Consider the following 17,262-nt stretch of genomic DNA (forward strand, 5'->3'; position numbering starts at 1 on the left):
AAGCCTGTAACATCATACTGCACCAGGGACACTTGTGCAAGGCACATCACTACACAAAGCCTGTAACATCATACTGCACAGTACCCAGACAGTTTCCTGCACTAACCGCCCCCTCACAAAATGTGCTGATCACACACATCCACCATACAACCAAAGGCAAACCTGGATATTAATATGCCAACATTAATGTGACGTCAAACTAACAAATACACAATAATTTGTGATGTCACTGTCTAACATTGTGCCTCGAACTCCACAGTGCACAGCGCATTGCCGGGGACCTCACAGAGCAGTTACTTAGAAAACGACCTTACCCCACTCCGCTGTGACCTTAAAGTACATCTTCTATATGACGAACAGAATAAGTTAAAAAAAATATTTCTCAACTACAGTTAAACAAGTTCCTGCTTCCCGCCGGGCCGCCGCGCTGCCTGCGACGACCCGTAAGCGGTTGGGCAGCCGGCCAATCGCAGCGCGGCCCCAAGCGGAAGTCCCGCCCCCATCGCGGCGCGAGAGAGAAGCCACTGTCCGAGGAGCCCCGAGGGCTCCTGATCGAGTCCCGGTCCCGAGATGGGGGACCGGGTGAAGAGCGGCCGGGCGCATGAAGAAGGCGGGGCTCTCATGTGGTGAGAGTGCCCCGCAAAGCGCAACCGCCGCCCGAGAGGCACGCCGAGCACCGCCAGAACAGGTGAGTGTGTTACGGAGGAGGAGGGGTGAGTGGGGGTGGGGTGTGCGCGTGTGTCTGTTGTAGTGTGTCTGTGCGTGCGTGTGTCTGTCTGCGCGTGTGTCTGTTAAAGGGGGGGTGCGTGTGTGTGTGTGTGTGTATGCATGCAGTGTGTGTATGTGCGCATGCGTGCGGGAGCCTTTCTGTGCATGGGAATAGCAGGGACGGCGACGCGACGTGCGCGCTCACGAGCTACAATCTCCAGGAGGACAAGCTCGTCACAGTCTGCTGTCTACATTCCCCGGAAAGCCCGGAAAGTGGCGACATAAGTTGTCTCCCTAGACAGCAAAAGCTTCGCTTTTGCTTTCGTCTAGGCGAGACCTAAAAACCACACAATACAAAATCAGAATTTTGAAAAAATATGCCCAGCACAGCAATCTATGTTTTAACCATTGATGATAATGTCACAGAAAAGGAAATATTCAAATAACATCAACAAAAAAGGACCAATGTGTTGAGAGAAAGGCTAAGAGTTAATTAAAGCCTGTATTCATTAAAACTAGTCTCGCCTGCTCCGTCTGCCTCTTCCTGTATGCTTGCCTTCTTCTCCTGGCCACTTGGCTCTGCTTAAATGCCTACCAAGTTCCAGCTTCACCACCTGGCTGCACAACTAATCCTCCCCCAACTCCGCTCTCCGGCAAGCAGTTCCTGCCCCCCCCCCCCTGCACTCACCGGTGTTGTCCGGCTCCTTTAACCCCTGCAGCGCTGGTCAGTGCCTGCCCCCACTGATGAAGAGCAGCCTGCCGGCTGTATGCTCTAACAGACAGCACAGTCTCACTTTACCCCCTAAGAGCAGTGCACTGAAGGTCTATAGTAAAATGGGTGCGAGCAGAGGGTCCCCTCTTCTTGTTGGTTTGCACTGTTTGGCACAGGCGCATTCCATCCTGTTGCATGATATGCTACTAGAGGGTCCCTTCGGTGTGCACGAACCCATGCGCACGCCTCTCTCTGCTAACAGGCACGCCCTCACCCAGAAGCCATTGGCCGAGGTGAACACTTGTGACATCCATTTCGGGAATCCCTCCTCTATTTCCGCACCATTGGGTGTGGGTGGCCATTGTGCCCACCTTTGAAATTGCTGCTGAGTCGGCCTGTGGTGGGTCTTAATTGTAGGGCTGTAGGCGTTGGTAAACTCGCTTAACCCATATCCAGATCTTATGGTATTTCAGGATTTGTCATATTTTCTGGCTCAGCTCATAATCAGATTCCAGGCCTTTGACCCCAGTACTGGGCCAAGTTAATTACTCTTCTCCCTAGGAGAGGGATCAAATACCTCCCCAAACAAATGAGAAGACAACAGTGATTGACCCAATTCCTGGAAGAAGAAAGAGTCTTGGAGGAAATGTGCACCTGATAATTAGTTTTGTCACACTGAACCAGGGCTGGTACAGCCAAGTTCCACTGAAACAAAGGATTAAGCCTAGACCACTGGAGATAACTTAGGTGAGGCTTGCCTTTCAAGTTTTTGGATTGTCCTAGAATGCTGTACAAAAGGGTTGGGACAGGGGTGGAGAGATGATGTGGCATCCTAGGATCCGCCAGGGGTGCCTGCCCCTAAGACGTTCCACCTCCACTTAAAAACCCCTGCACAAGCGTGACAGAGTTGTGAAGATTCAGTTTTCTAGTACAAAATCTCAGATTAGAAGCTTCTCCTAGATTGCTGGTAGTGATGATCGAATGTCACTCAGACATGTGGGCAAATATATGGGCCCGGCTCATTGCTCTAAAGTAGCCTTATTTACTTTGCACTCTAAATCAATTTTCACTGAGTTGAGAGGCCTGAATCTTCCACAAAAGTGGTGACTGGTGCAACAAAAGTGGCAGTCACATCTGTGCAGTTTTTTAAGGGCTCAACCCTTTCATTTAGTTGCACAACAAAGTATCCCATGCCCATTCTGTGGTTTGAGACTCAAAAATATCACAAACCGTGCCTGCAGTATATTAACCCTTTGGCAATCGCCTTGAACCTGTCCTTTTAGGACCCATGAGTGGTATTCAGAATGATGGATGCAGAAGGGTGTTATAACAAGGTAAATCACCTTGCCCCAATATGGTTTCAACAAATATTTAAGAGGTTATTGGTAAGCCTACCAAACTATCTGTGTTGAGGCGAATGGGTGATAACGTGATAATGATCACTGCAGGAACCAGAGGGGTATGCTGCAGCCATTCCCATTTAAGTAAGCTCTCCTGCAGACAAATATCTCATGAATATAACCTGAGGAGAGCACCATGGAATGACCGGTGGGCTTGTTCAAGTCCAGTGCCTACACATCATCCATCTGGGGCATTAGAGGGTGGATGAGCAGTGTCTGTGGGGCCACACACTGTGCGATCCAGCTAGGAATTTGATAGGATTTAATAACTACCTAATGTTTTTTAAGGATTGTACTTGGCCATGACCTAAATGAAAAGGACATAATATGGGGAAATATCTTTTTAGTGTTTTCTATCTGCACCTATCACCAGTATAGGTGCTACCTCTAGCAGTGTCTTGCAAAAGGCCAGTTTGCGTAACATACATCATAACAAACTAAAGTCCAATTTTGGTGTCAAACTCCTCTGTTTCACACCACTTGAATCTGCTCCTGCACCAACAACACACCCTATATTTCAACACACCGGTTCCTTCATATTTGTTACCAGACAAGTGAAGGCACAGCCAGACATCCAACTCCAATAAATCCCACATCAGTATTTCAGGCACAGGTCCAACATTCCTTATAATTAGAAACTTAACAGTTGTAGGAGAACTGAGTTCATGCACCCCTAGTATATGATCAAGCTGGAACTTCACTGGAAATGTTTTCATTGTGCAGTGGGACCTCTGCCTCTGCCTAAAAACTTTGTTGTAGCCTTACTCCCTCAGAATAACCTTAATTGTTGTACTAGCTTGCCTGAAAAGTTCTATACTTTTGGTGAGATTTTCCTCAATTTGTTTTTGAGTTCCCTTCCCCACCAGGCTGATTTAATGAGCAAACTGTCACTTTGTTCCCCATAAATATCATCCAAGGTAACTCTGTCAGAGGAAGCTTTTAAAAAATAATGTTGAATACTCCTCTTATCCTTCCTCAAACCTTCATGGACAATTCCATATCCAGAAGACCTGATAATGTGAGAACACAAGCTTCTTGGCAATGCTCAGTAGAACTTCTACCCCAGCTTTTGAACAGGCTCTTTAATATGTGAGGTCAGACATTTTTATTATGAAAGCACCAGTGTCAACCACTTGTCAGATGTTAGCATGCAGATGATATGTTAAGGTCCTTTGTACCCACTAGGGGCATCTGAAGCCAGGGTGCTTATTGAAGTCCAAGGCAGCCAGTCCAAGCTCTCAGCTCACTGAGCTCAGAGACTGCCTGGCCTTGTTGTGGTGGGAGCAGCTACTTGAGACAAAACAACCGGGGCCCAACTCTCTGATAAACACCTCGCGAAAATTGGGGAAAGAACGCCTTTTTTAACTAATTATTAAATTTGGATGCCAAAAAGCTCATAGTAGTTCCATTTTGATTGACTGCCCATTGTAGCTACAGTCGGCTTAAAGGCCGCCATGTATACTCACCAAGAGCTGCATCTCGAAGCCAACTTTTTACCTATTGAGCAATCATGACATTGCCTTTCTTCAGAATATCTACATTCCCATAAGAATGATTAACCTGATTGTGAACAAAAATGTGAAAGTTACTGAAGAGAAAACATCTCAGCTTTTCCGGGTTGTGCAAATTGGGCCTCTGCCCCCAACTTCAAACAGATGTTGCTAACTTCAAACATTTAGTGAAATAATAGAACATATTGTTTGAATGTCACTGCCCACCGTTTGAGCACTTTCAGTATCTGTCATTTCTAGACTTGTTTTATACCGATCAGTTCTGTTTGACAAAGTGTTCAAAGCAATATAAATGTTATAAAATTAAAGATCTAAACTTTTTATTTGTTTAGGTAATCAAATTTGACTCTTGCATGACGAAGTCCAATTAAGAATAAATGAGTTAAAGGGAAGTGCTGTGTGTGACAAACCAATAGGCCTTGGGCCCCTGATTTCTTTTAGCTCAGGAACGAACAGCCCTCAACTCCAGCTTCCTCTCTGACTTGAACAATTTTTGTTTATTTGACTTACTCACAGCGGCGGCCAACATAGGTAAGCGAGGTGGGGCGCGGCGCGGCAGGGGGGGAGTCAACAGACGACGGAGTAGGTATTATTTATTTATTTAATTATACCTATTCCGTCGTCTGTAGACTTCCCCCCTTCCAACCCATCCACGACTCATCACGCTTATCTGTGCTGGCCGCCAATGCTTACTCAAGTGAACAAGTGAAAAAATAAGGAAGGCTACTGAATTATACACGTTGCTATAAATTGCTAAATTATGACTTGCAGAGAAATCAATACCGAACACAGGGCCTGATGAAAAAAGATTACATTTAAAAAAAAATAGTTGCAAATTGTGTACAGACTTTTGCAAAAACAATCTGATTCTGCAAACTGTATCATCTGTTCATAAAATATAGGATCAAAAGAGGTCACAGAATGACCTACCAAATTAATATTCATTCCGTAAGTTGCAGTTTGTGAACCCCTGTGATTGACTAAAAACACAGGGATGGTGGCCAGCAAGGGACAGTAAACCACCATCTCTGATTTGTATTCCAAAATGGCTTTTTGTTAAGCCGCTTATGTTCCTCAAAGGAACTGTTGCTTCCTTTAAAAAATAAATTTGATATTAGAAAACTTCATTCATTTAGGAAATGGGGTTTTGAACTACTGGCTACTTAGCCCGTGGCTACCGACTTGATTACCAAATGGGAACGGATCCTAAGAGAACTCCTTACCCTTTGCGAATCTCTTACCACCTCAACTCGAAGTTCAGTAACTCATCAATAGTTTATGATCACAACTAAACCAATGATACATTCCTTTCCTAAATCCGTAATAAATGGATGCCCCTTTCACACCCCCTCCTACTTGCAATTTAGAAAGATTGCAAAAACCATTTTACAAGTCGTAAAAAGTTTTTGGGACATAAACAAAAGCCCTTTTGTGGTCACAAATACTATGATTTTGTGGCTGATAGGGGTTTGTGATTGCAAAAGGGCTTTTTACATCAGGCTCCAAACCCTTGCCACCATTAATTGCATCATGAAACAGACAAAACCTGGCATTTGCAAAACCCCAGTGAATATTTACATTCATTATATTGATTTATGGGTCCACTACTTCTACACTTTAAATAATACTATACTGACAGGGGAGATGAACTAGACTATCCCAAATATATAAGAAGTGCCCATCTACTGATCCAGGGAATAATTAGTTAGAGGAAATGTGACTACATCAAAGTATGTTAACTGTCTACAGCCCAGTTTCCTGTTACGACTTGCTCCCTGCGTTCTCGTGTCGCCACTAGGCGGTTGAACTGTGGGACTCTCGGGTGTCATAATAGGATTCTGGACCCTCCCCTTCATGCATATACTGACCCACTCATTTGGACACTATTTGGGAATTGACATCCATTCCTAATCCATGCTGGGTTTTGTGAAAGCCAGCCTGCTCATACTTGAAGACAGCCTGCTCATGTTTGACACTCTGTTATCCAGAATTCTATGCTCACTGCTTTGTCTCCACCCCTGCAGGACAAGGATGGGGGGAGGAATTCAGCTCACCTGTAGCTGGTTGCTGCTAGTCTGCTCACACCTGATGTATTTGATTACTGTGAGCTCTTTGAAGCCCCAGCTCCCTTCAGGTCAAGGTTGGTCATTGTAGCTGTGTACCAGTGAGGCTGACCTTTGTTTCCAGTATTTCCTGAGCTTTTGATATCCTTGTTTCCAGTGTTCCCTGAGCTTTTGATATCCTTGTTTCAGTGTTTCCTGAGCTTTTGATATCCTTGTTTCCAGTGTTTCCTGAGATTTTGATATCCTTGTTTCCAGAATTCCTGAGCTGTAGATATTCCCTGTGCCTCAATTAGCACTGCCTGCAGTGCTACCTTGTTCCCTGCGTTCCTGAGCTATAGTTATTCATTGTTCCTGTTCCTGAGCACCAGCTATTTCTTGTTCCTGATTTGCACTGCTTGCAGTGCTCTCTTGACTCCTTTTCCTGAGCTGTAGCTATTTCCTGTTTCCTTGAACGAGCACTGCCTGCAGTGCTAACTTGACAGCTGGACTTTTGCTAAATTCTTGTTCTTGCTCCAGCACAGTCTTAAGTGCTACTTTGTTTTCTTGACTCCTTATCCAACACTATTCTAGTATACCCTTGTAGCCTCCCCTTCTGCATATCCTTTTCCAGTCCCTGCTTTTTTTCCTGTTTCCTTGGTTCCAGTTCCTAGTTCACTGTCTTGCTATTCCTGCTGCCTTGCTTCTATTACCTTGTATGTTTGTTACTTGTTTTCTGCCAAGTGTGCCCTGTGAATTCCTTCTTTTCCTGTTAAGCACTCCTCCTTGCTAGCCCCTTGTCTATTGCGCGTGTGTTTAGTTCTACCCCCTTGCTGTTACTGCCTTGCGTGCTCCTGTTTGATCGCCAGGATCCGTGGGCACAGCTGACTACCTAGGTGGTGTTTCTTGTTCACTGTGAGTATTTTCTTTGAGTTACATTTATAACATCACCATTGGTATCAGCTCCACAGACCCTGCCTTTGCATGTATATCCTATATGTGGGTATTTGCAGTCAGTATCTGTAACAGCAATTGTGGGTGAAGAACGTACTGAACTTCAGTCTTACCGTGTGGAGCTCCAGAGTGCTTTACCCCACATTCCCTTCATTGTTAATGTTGTTTTATATATAAGTGTATTGCACATCCCTCCTGGGTGTAGTGATTCTGAATGCTGAACCGCCTCATGAGTGCCTGTCCTTTCTGAGTCTTAGCCATCTTGTTCCTTCGTGCAGGCTCCATTTGGATCCCTTTTTTCCTCTGACTTCCTTTGTGATCCTATGCAGTGCTGTACTCATTTTACTGCTTCCTTTTCTACCCCGTCAGCAGTCTCTGCCCAAGTCCCTGACTGTCCAGACAGTCCCGAACAGTCCCTGACAGTCCCTGATACCTCCTCGCCTATTACTCGTTAACTTTATGCCTGTATTTGACCATATGCAGCTCTCTACTGCCTTTTGACTGAGATTCCACTATAGAAATACCACATATATACATACATACAAACTTGAGAACTTATGTAAAAAAGTATATTATTAAATGCCCATATTACTACTTTCCATTTACACTGTTCTTAATAGCAATGAACTGCTCCTAATGGAATATTCTTTTTTTTTTATAACTCTTTTTATTGAAAAAGCATCAGTTAAATCACATTACAGAGGGTCAAACTAGGCAGCCGAGCATAAATCAGGGGGCAACAGATTAAACAACATTCATAATTATATGGGAACTTCACAAAGTGGCAGCCAGGGGTGGTGTACAAATTCCCCCTCTGTAACTATTCCAAGGCCCCCAAATCAATGAACACTTTTGAGGGCATCCCCTCACAAGATATGCAGTTTTCTCCCTAAGCATGCACCAGTCCAATTGTTTTTCTCACACTTCCAGGGTGAGAGGTTGCCCAGCTCCCCACAATTGGGCAATATTTCGTTTGGCAATCATGAATCCCAAAGTAGCCCATTGCGTCTGTGAGGTATTCAAATCAGTAGGCTCCCAGATATTAACACCTTCAATGCTACAGGAGATTTTCCTCCTGTGCTGCATTCCCAGATTTACCATTGTTCATGACAAGGTCAGCTCGTCATAAGCACAGCTCCAGTGGTACTGCATGACGAGCTGACCTTGTCATTAGCATAGAAGAGGTTAAGTAAGCACCTCCTCGCCTCCAGTGAAAGAGAGACCCCAAGGACTTTATGTATGGTATCATGTATATTGTTTACCTAGCTCCGGTAGAGGCTGAACCTAGGTACCTAGCGGGTGCTAGGCGTTGCAGGCGGTGTGCCATTTTTGGCCTCCACCCCCCTCCCGAGACCTATGGGGCGTGGATCATTTAACTAACAAACTATACAGGTTCCTCTGAATTCGAGGTAAATCCCACAACTTGTTGGTTTGTTCTCTTTTTCTTTGCATCAATAACAAAAAACCCTGTACCCAGGACGTTGGATAACACTCTATTACTTCACGTCAATCTTATTCTTATCATGCACTGGAAAAGCCCACTGTCAAAATCCTGTATCACACCCCCTCTATATGTAGCTGGGTGTGCTATATGTGTATCGTCCAAAAACAAATCTTTGCAAAAATAAGGGAATTTCGTGGTGAAGTTCAAACCGACAGTCACACAGAGTACTATTCGATGTCTGCTCCACTGAGAAAGTACATCCACCCACACTTAATATCTGTGAAGAATGACACCTCACAGGCGCACCACCCTCGGGGCAAATGGCAGATGTTACCAAATTATGCCCCCTTTCTCATCATTGGTAGTCCTTCAAATTCAAAAGGAGAAAGAAAAATGTGTCGAGACCAAACCAACTAGGAGTGTAAAATATAAAGTGCAGACAAGGAGCAATCACATTCACTCCTTTATGTGACACACAAAGTGATTAAAATCAACAGACACACCTGTTGCACACTTTTATTCTTGAAATAGGTGTGTTCTGATGAACTAAAAAGGCTGGTAGCTTAATTTTGCATACCAATACCTGCAGCCAACATGTTTCACTGCCTTCACAACTTCTGGCAGGTTCGTCAGGGCTCACCACTTAGTCACTGCACCAATGTTGGACACCTTAACTCTGGGACTGTCAGAATGAAAACACACCACAATGAAAAACACCCCTGAGAACACCTCTCCGGACCTATTCAGTATGTGCAAAAAATTCACTGAAGAATTCATTACCCTCATCCAGCCACGTCGTCTCCTACCAGCTCACCACCCCTAGCCTTCACCCATCCCCCAACTCTTCCCAGCTAGAGCAACCATCACTATCTACAACAACGGCATTATCTTAATTCAATCCACAGACAGGAACCTTGACCTATTCGACAACTTGTTCCCCACTATCAAAGAATATATCTCCAACCCTCAGACTCCAACCCATCTGGCCTCCAATCCTAACAACCTTGACTCCACAGCGCCTCCTACCACAAACACACACCTCCTCCCTCCCCCCAGTACTCTACTCTATCACCCACGTGCTACAGTCACTTCACACCCCTCAATCCCAGGCGTAGATCTCTCCTCTTCTAACATCCTCCCCACCCCCACCCCCTCTACCCCCAAACATAACCCTCCAATCCCACTTCCAACTAGACTCTCAGAACACCCCACCTCCCTTAACTGCACTCCCCCTCCCCACAACAGGACCTTCTCCCATCCCATCTCCCCCCCATTCTCTGTCCCCACTACCTCACCTGCACCCCCGCCACCCCTAGCCTTTACCCATCCCTCAACTTCTCCCCCCCATTCTCAGTCCCCACTACCACACCTGCACCCCCGCCACCCATAGCCTTCACTCTTCCCTCAAGTTCTCCCCCCCACTCTCAGTCCCCACTACCTCAACTGCACCCCAGCCACCCCCAGCCTACACTCATCCCTCAACTTCCCTCCCCCTCCTACCACTTACTCCCGGCCCAATAACACCAACCCCCTTACTAATCCTTTCACACCCCTCCCCCCAAGTTTCCTACTTCTCTTACCACCAACACCCTCACCTATACCACTAACCTCCTCCCTAATTCAACCACACCCCTCCCCCCCAACCTCCCTACCCTTCCGAATACCAACCCACTCACTAATACCACCAACCCCTGCACTAACACCACCACACCCCTCCCCCCCACTCCAGTAACCTAGACACTTATTCACCTTCAGTGCCCATCCCCAACTCCTTTCCCAATCCCAAGCTGGACATGATTATGTCCACCCTCCTCCAAGTCAAAGAAGATCTCCACACCCTCAAAGAGTTACTCTTCACACACCCCAGACACCCCCTACCCACCACCACTTCCCACCCTAACAAATCCCCCACCCATCCTACTCACCCTCTCACACAAAACTCCCCACACTGGACCTCAATCTCCGCTCGCAATCCCACCAACCGCTCCCGACGCACCATCAATCCACTTTCGGACCACGACATACGCACCCTCCTCCGCTCATATGACCCAGTTCCCCAAAACCACTTAGCCACCACACACCTTTCCATCCCCACGAATCACTCTAACCCCCTTAGGCACCCCACACAAAACAGCAGAGGCTCCGTCCCTAATAACCTTAAAAAAGTCCCCCTCACTCTAGAACCCTCTACCACCCTTTGCACCCCGAAGCTCAAATGCACACTTCTCAACTGCAGATCGGCCCCTAGACACTCCTCCGACATCGCTGATCTCATCAAAACACTGGACCTTGACCTAACCATTCTGACTGAAACCTGGTTAACTGAATCTTCTACACCTATCATGGATATTCTAGTTCCCCCCAACTACCACATCATTAGACTTGACAGGTCCAGCAAGACAGGCGGTGGAATCTGAAGGACCCCCGGCACCTGCTTTGGGGTCCTTCAGAGCCTCAGACCCATTTTTAAATTCTTTGATGCCCCTACAAGGCAACTCATTGTCCAAGCTACGGTGCTGTCCCGATTGGACTACGCCAGCTCGCTTCTCTTGGGCGCTAACCAAGCTGAACTTACACGCCTTCAGCGCGTGCAAAACGCGGCGGCCAGAATGCTGGTTGGCCTGCCTAAATTCTGCTCTGCTAGACGTACCATCCATGACTTACACTGGCTGCCCGTTGGACAGAGGATTAAGTTCAAAGCCCTGTGCCTGGTTTTTAAGATTTTAAAGGTTTCATCTCCCCCTATCCTTGCACAGGCAATCTCCTACTATATTCCTTCCAGAACTCTACGATCGACGGGTCAATTCCTGGCATGTGTCCCTCGCTTCAGGAAAACCAGAATTGGTGGTCGCTCTTTTGGTGTACTGGCAGCGAGTCTCTGGAACACTTTACCCGTCGACATCCGTGCCCTACCGGATCTCCTATCCTTTAGAAGAGCCATCAAGACCTTTCTGTTTCCACTTCTCTAGATCTGTTCCCTGCTTCTTCTCGTTTCTCCTTCTGGTTGTGTTATCTTTCAATATAGTGCCGGGACGCCACTTTGCTGTGGCAGCTGAGCGCTCTACAAATTCATAACATAACATAACATGTATTTATAGGAGCAACCTCTCAGTTTCTAGAGTCACCTCCCCCTCTCTTACCTCCTGTGAATACATCTGCCTCGATGTCATCAGCGAGAGCAAACCTGTATGCTCTCTACACATCATCTACCACCCACCTGGGGACAACCTCATCTTCACCCAACAACTCATGGACACAATCTCAACCAATTCCGGACGACAAAACACTCAAATGTTCCTTGGCGACTTCAATCTCCATTGGAACGATCACAATGACGCAGTGGTAAATAGCCTCAAAAACTTCCCCAACGCTCTTGACCTCACCCAAATCTGCAACAGCCTGACCCACGACAAAGGCTCTATCCTCAACCTTATCATCTCCAAAGAGGACTCTACCCAACTTGGGTCAATCCAACCCTGTGACTGGTCAGACCACCACATTATCACATTCTTCATCAATGAAAAAGTTACATTTAACCCAGTTCAATCCACCAAATCCAAAGTCTGGAAAAGGGACCTGAAGAAACTCAACCCAAACTCTTTACCTTCCCACAGCTGCAATCTCCTTCCCCCTACCGGCGCTTCTGACGTTCAATCTTTGACCGACCACTACCTCAACTCTATGACTTCTATAATCAATGAGGCCGCCCCCTTGCAACTGAAAAGAGTCTCCACTAAGAACTCCAACCCATGGTACGATGGTAGACTCAACGAAGATAGACGGGCCATGCGAATGGCAGAGCGCACCTGGAGATCAGCCCCTTCGGCATTGCACCTTAAAACTCTGAAGAAAAAGAGAAACGCCTACTTTAGGAAAATCAAGCGCTCAAAATCAGATTTCTTCAGACTCCAGCTCGACCAAGCAAAAAAACGGCCAAGAAAACTGTTTGAACTATTCAAAACACAATCCAAGGAACAACCCCAACAATCACATAGCAAAATGGGCGATATACCATCCTGCTTTCTTTAATCTAAAGACTGATAACATAAGGAGCGATCTCCTCAATGACGCAAGCCTTTACTCCAACCCCCACAGCATAACACCCACTGAACCAAAAAACAATGCTGCATGGTCATCCTTTGACACCTACTCAGAAGAAACAATTGACAAATTGCTCGGCACCTTGAAACCCTCTAATCACCTCACAGACCCCCTTCCTGCTAACGCTGTAAAAGACTTAATCCCATTGCTCCTCCCACTCTGGACCAAAATTATTAACAGTTCACTTCAACAAGGACTCATCCCCGACTCCCTCAAAGTTGGACAAGTCACACCTATACTCAAGAAACCAACAGCTGACCCTACTGACCTAAACAATTACCGTCCTATTACCAATATTCCCACCCTTGCCAAACTGTTGGAAAAATGCGTACAACTCCAATTGACAAAACACATTGATCAGTTTGACCTCCTCAACCCTCATCAATCAGGCTTCCGAGCAGGGCACAGTACTGAAACTGCTATGACACACATAATCGATGACGCCCTCCAAATCCTAGATCAAAACGATACCTGCCTCCTCATCCTTCTTGATCTCTCTTCAGAATTTGACACCGTCAAACACGAGAACTTACTCGAGCTGTTAAACACCAGAATGGGTCTATCTGGGACTGTTCTCAAGTGGTTCACTTCCTTTCTGCATAACCGGTCTTAGAAATTCAAGAGCAACAACTTGATGTCCCCACCAGTGCCTGTAACATTAGGCGTCCCACAAGGATCTTCCCTATCCCCAACATTGTTCAACCTAGTCATGGAACCTCTCACCACCTTATTACAAGCATCTAATGTACACTTTCATATGTACGCCGACGACACCCAACTATATCTCAAATTACAATTCCCAAAAGACATCAAACTTCTGAACTCAACGATCAGAAACACCCAATCATGGCTTGCCGATAATCACCTCAAACTCAATGCTCTGAAAACTGAGTTCCTTCTGATCTCACCTCCCGTGAAAATCTCCACCACTCAAACTTGGCTTAAGCACCTAACTGCACTCAGGGTCCAACCTACCATCGTGGACTCAGCGAAATCTTTAGGCATAACACTTGAAGCCAATCTCAACATGCAGCAGCATATCAGCAAGGCAACTAAAAGAGCTAATTTCCAAATCAATACCTTGAGGAAACTTAAACCCTTCCTCCCAGCCAAGGACTTCCAAACTGCAGTACAAGCCCTAGTCATCCCTCGCATAGACTACGGTAGCGTCGCCCTTTGCTGACTCCCCCTATCTACAACTGCTCCCCTAAGAGCCTCTTTGAACGCTGCAGCGAGACTCATCACTGGATCAAAAAAACACTCGCATATTTCCCCTGACTTAAAATCCCTGAACTGGCTGCCTTTTGAAGCCAGAATACATCTGAAAATTGCCTGCATGACACACAGGGCTGTACACCACAACTCACCCGGCCACCTCACTCAGAAGCTGACAATATCTGGTGGCTCAAGAACCACTAGAAGCACAAAAAATCTTCTTCTGAAACCTCGAAGATTTCGGAAGGAAAAAACATATAAACGCTCCTTTTCAGGAATGGCACCCAGGATCTGGAATTCACTCCCTCCAGAAACCAGGCTTATCTCCTCCACTACATTTTTTAAGAAAGAAGCTATCCTCATGGCTAAATTCACCTGAACTTTTACTTTGTATCTATTTGAGACTCTGCACCTATTTGTACTATTTGTTTATCTGATTGTTTATTTGTATTATTGGTTTATCTGATTGACTATGCTCCCTCATGTACCTACCCTATTTTGCTACTTTATTACCTACAACTATTCAGTGCTCAAAAGTCTGTTAATCACTCTCTTGTTCTTACCCCTTGTTTTTGTAAAGCGCTCTGATATCTGCAAAGATCTTGTTCGCGCTATATAAAACTTTCAAAATAAATAAATACACTATTTTAACTTTCACGTCCTCAGGTCAGGGTGGGCCTTAGCGCGCCCATACCGCTGAGGTACACTCCCCATGGTCCTGAAGAAAGCCCAGTAAATCACACATAAAGGGCAGAATCATGTCGACCCCACCTTGAGTGGAAATATCCAAACAATCTACTTGGTAATTTCCCTACACATATTTTAATATGTCAGGTTGACCACTGAATAAAGTTTTTCCGTGTGGTATTCGACCTAGACATTTTTAAATTCACTTTTTTTCACACTACTGTCACAAAAACCTGCTCCGCAGTATCCTGGTGTTGTAGCACACCAGGGAGGCATTCAGCTTCTCCTGGTGGGCCCAATGATGAAGCATGTCACCAACCAGGGTGGTGAGTGAGGGCTTCCTGTAAAAATCCAATGTGATTTTTCTTCCTAAACCTTTCTCTTGTGTCTGTGCTTATACGCATAACAAACTGACACTCTTCTGTTGATTGAGACATCATGTATATTGCGCCAATATGTATTGATGAGTTCACATTCCCAGATGATATGTATAAAGGTACCCACTTGACCACATTGTCGTTTGCATAGCCCCCTGTCTGATAGTCCCATTTGCACCAGCCGCGGTCCCGTGATGTAAATCCTATGGAGAATTTTAAGCTGAACTAATCACAAGCGGGCCGGAATTGCAACTTCCCTACGGGAGGACACTGCTGTCTGCCAATCTTCCTCATCCAGCTCCATTCCGTCCTGCATCCATTTGTCTCTCAGCACCTCCAGAGGGTCAGGCCTGTGATTGATCAGTTTCTTATAAATCAAGGAGATTGTTTTGTCAGGTAGGTGACCGTCTAGTATCCTGTCCTCCAGGAGGGAGGCTCTGGTGGCTCTGTCCCCTTGGGAAGCACAGAGAGAAGGGAGTGACGAATCTGTCCATAACGGAAGTATTCAGACCCTGCCAGTTTATATTCTACCTGCATGTCCTCGAATGATTTAATTCTCCCCTTCCCCCAGATATCTTAGATCGTGGAAATTCCTATGAGATCCCACTTGTCGAAGCCTTTTGTCTTCCAGAGCGTGCCTAATTGCTCCGAGTCCCACAGCCATGGCCAGCTTATTTTTCCAGCCCAGTGAACCCGTGGCCACATGCCAAACCTTGACCGAGTGTTTAGTCAGCCCCGTGAATGCCAGTCTATTAGGTCGAGAATATAGGGCTCTGCAATACCTACCCCCTGGGAGAAGCCACTTATCCATAGCATATCCAGGGTCGTCAATCCGGCCATATGTGCCGTGGTTGATCGCGGCCAGCTGGGATGCCCAGTAATATCTCTTGATATCCGGGAGGGATATGCCTCCGTCATACCAGGCTAGTGTTAATTTGTACAAAGCAATGCTGGGCCTACCCTCCCACACAAATTCCGCTGTAAGCTCTCTATCTCACTAAAGTATCTAGATGGTACCACATCCAGGGTGTTTTGCAGGGCATAGAGAAAACGGGAGAGGGCCAATATTTTAAAGAGGGCTGCCCTTCCCAACAATGAAAGAGGAAGCTTCTTCCAATTGGAAACATCACTCTTAAGTCTTCTGAGAGGAGGAAGAAGGTTTCGAGTAGGTTTCGAGTATACCTAAGCGAGGAATCCAGTGAAACAAAGATTCCCAAATATTTGAACCCTTCTGTGTTAACCTGTATAGGACAGTTTCTTGGAGGGACAGGGGGGTTTCCCTTCAATACAAACAGCAGGGATTTCTCCCAGTTGATGGAAAGCCCCGAGTTTCTCCCGAAGGAAGCCAGGACATCAAAGACCACAATAAGGGATTTACGCGGAGAGGTTCAGATAAAGCAGTATATCATCTGCATACAATGATATATGGCCCTCCCATTCAGGGGTCCACTGCAGACCTTTGATCGAAGGCTCCCAACGTATCCAAGCGGCCAAAGGCTCCAGAGCCAAAGAGAAAAGAAGGGGGGACAGCGGGCAACCCTGACGGGTGCCCCGTCCCAGCAAGAAGGGAGCTGAAGCTCTATTATTCACTACTACTTGAGCTAGCGGCTCCGAGAACAGCAGACGTACCCATCCAATAAACTTTGCCAAAACTGCCCACAAGTAAGGCCATTCTATTGAGTCAAATGCCATTGTTGCGTCAAGTGACGCAATTATAGCTGGCTCCTGTAGAGTGTGAGCTCTGGCTAACACCCAGTGCAGTCTGCGCAAATTTAGGGCAGTGTTCCTATGGGGCATAAAGCCCGACTGGTCGGGGTGCACCAGTTCGCTGATGACTTTTACCAGTCTATTTGCCAGGAGCTTGGCCAAAATTTTCAGCTCGTCGGTAAGGAGTGAAATGGGCCTGTAGGAGGCACAGCTTGTTTTAATCTTGCCCTCCTTATGGATCACAACTATCGACGCAATTCTCTGATCTCTAGGGAGAATCCCTGCGCCCCTGGATGCCATAAACATTTCCTTCAAATAAGGCACGAGTTTATCCGGTTTAAGTTTATAGAGTTCCATGGGAAGCCCGTTGGGGCCTAGTGCCATACCGGAGTTCAATGAACGGATAG

At 46.2% G+C, this 17,262-nt stretch overlaps 1 protein-coding gene across 3 annotated transcripts in view; it reads left to right on the plus strand.

Moving 5' to 3' along the window:
* STEAP1 (STEAP family member 1) overlaps window positions 1-17,262 on the plus strand; it is a 142,794-nt gene that overhangs the window by 24,685 nt on the left and 100,847 nt on the right. The gene's annotated exons all lie outside the window — the stretch shown is intronic.

The sequence above is a fragment of the Lissotriton helveticus genome, chromosome 10 (assembly GCF_964261635.1).
Source record: "Lissotriton helveticus chromosome 10, aLisHel1.1, whole genome shotgun sequence".
NCBI lineage: Eukaryota > Metazoa > Chordata > Amphibia > Caudata > Salamandridae > Lissotriton > Lissotriton helveticus.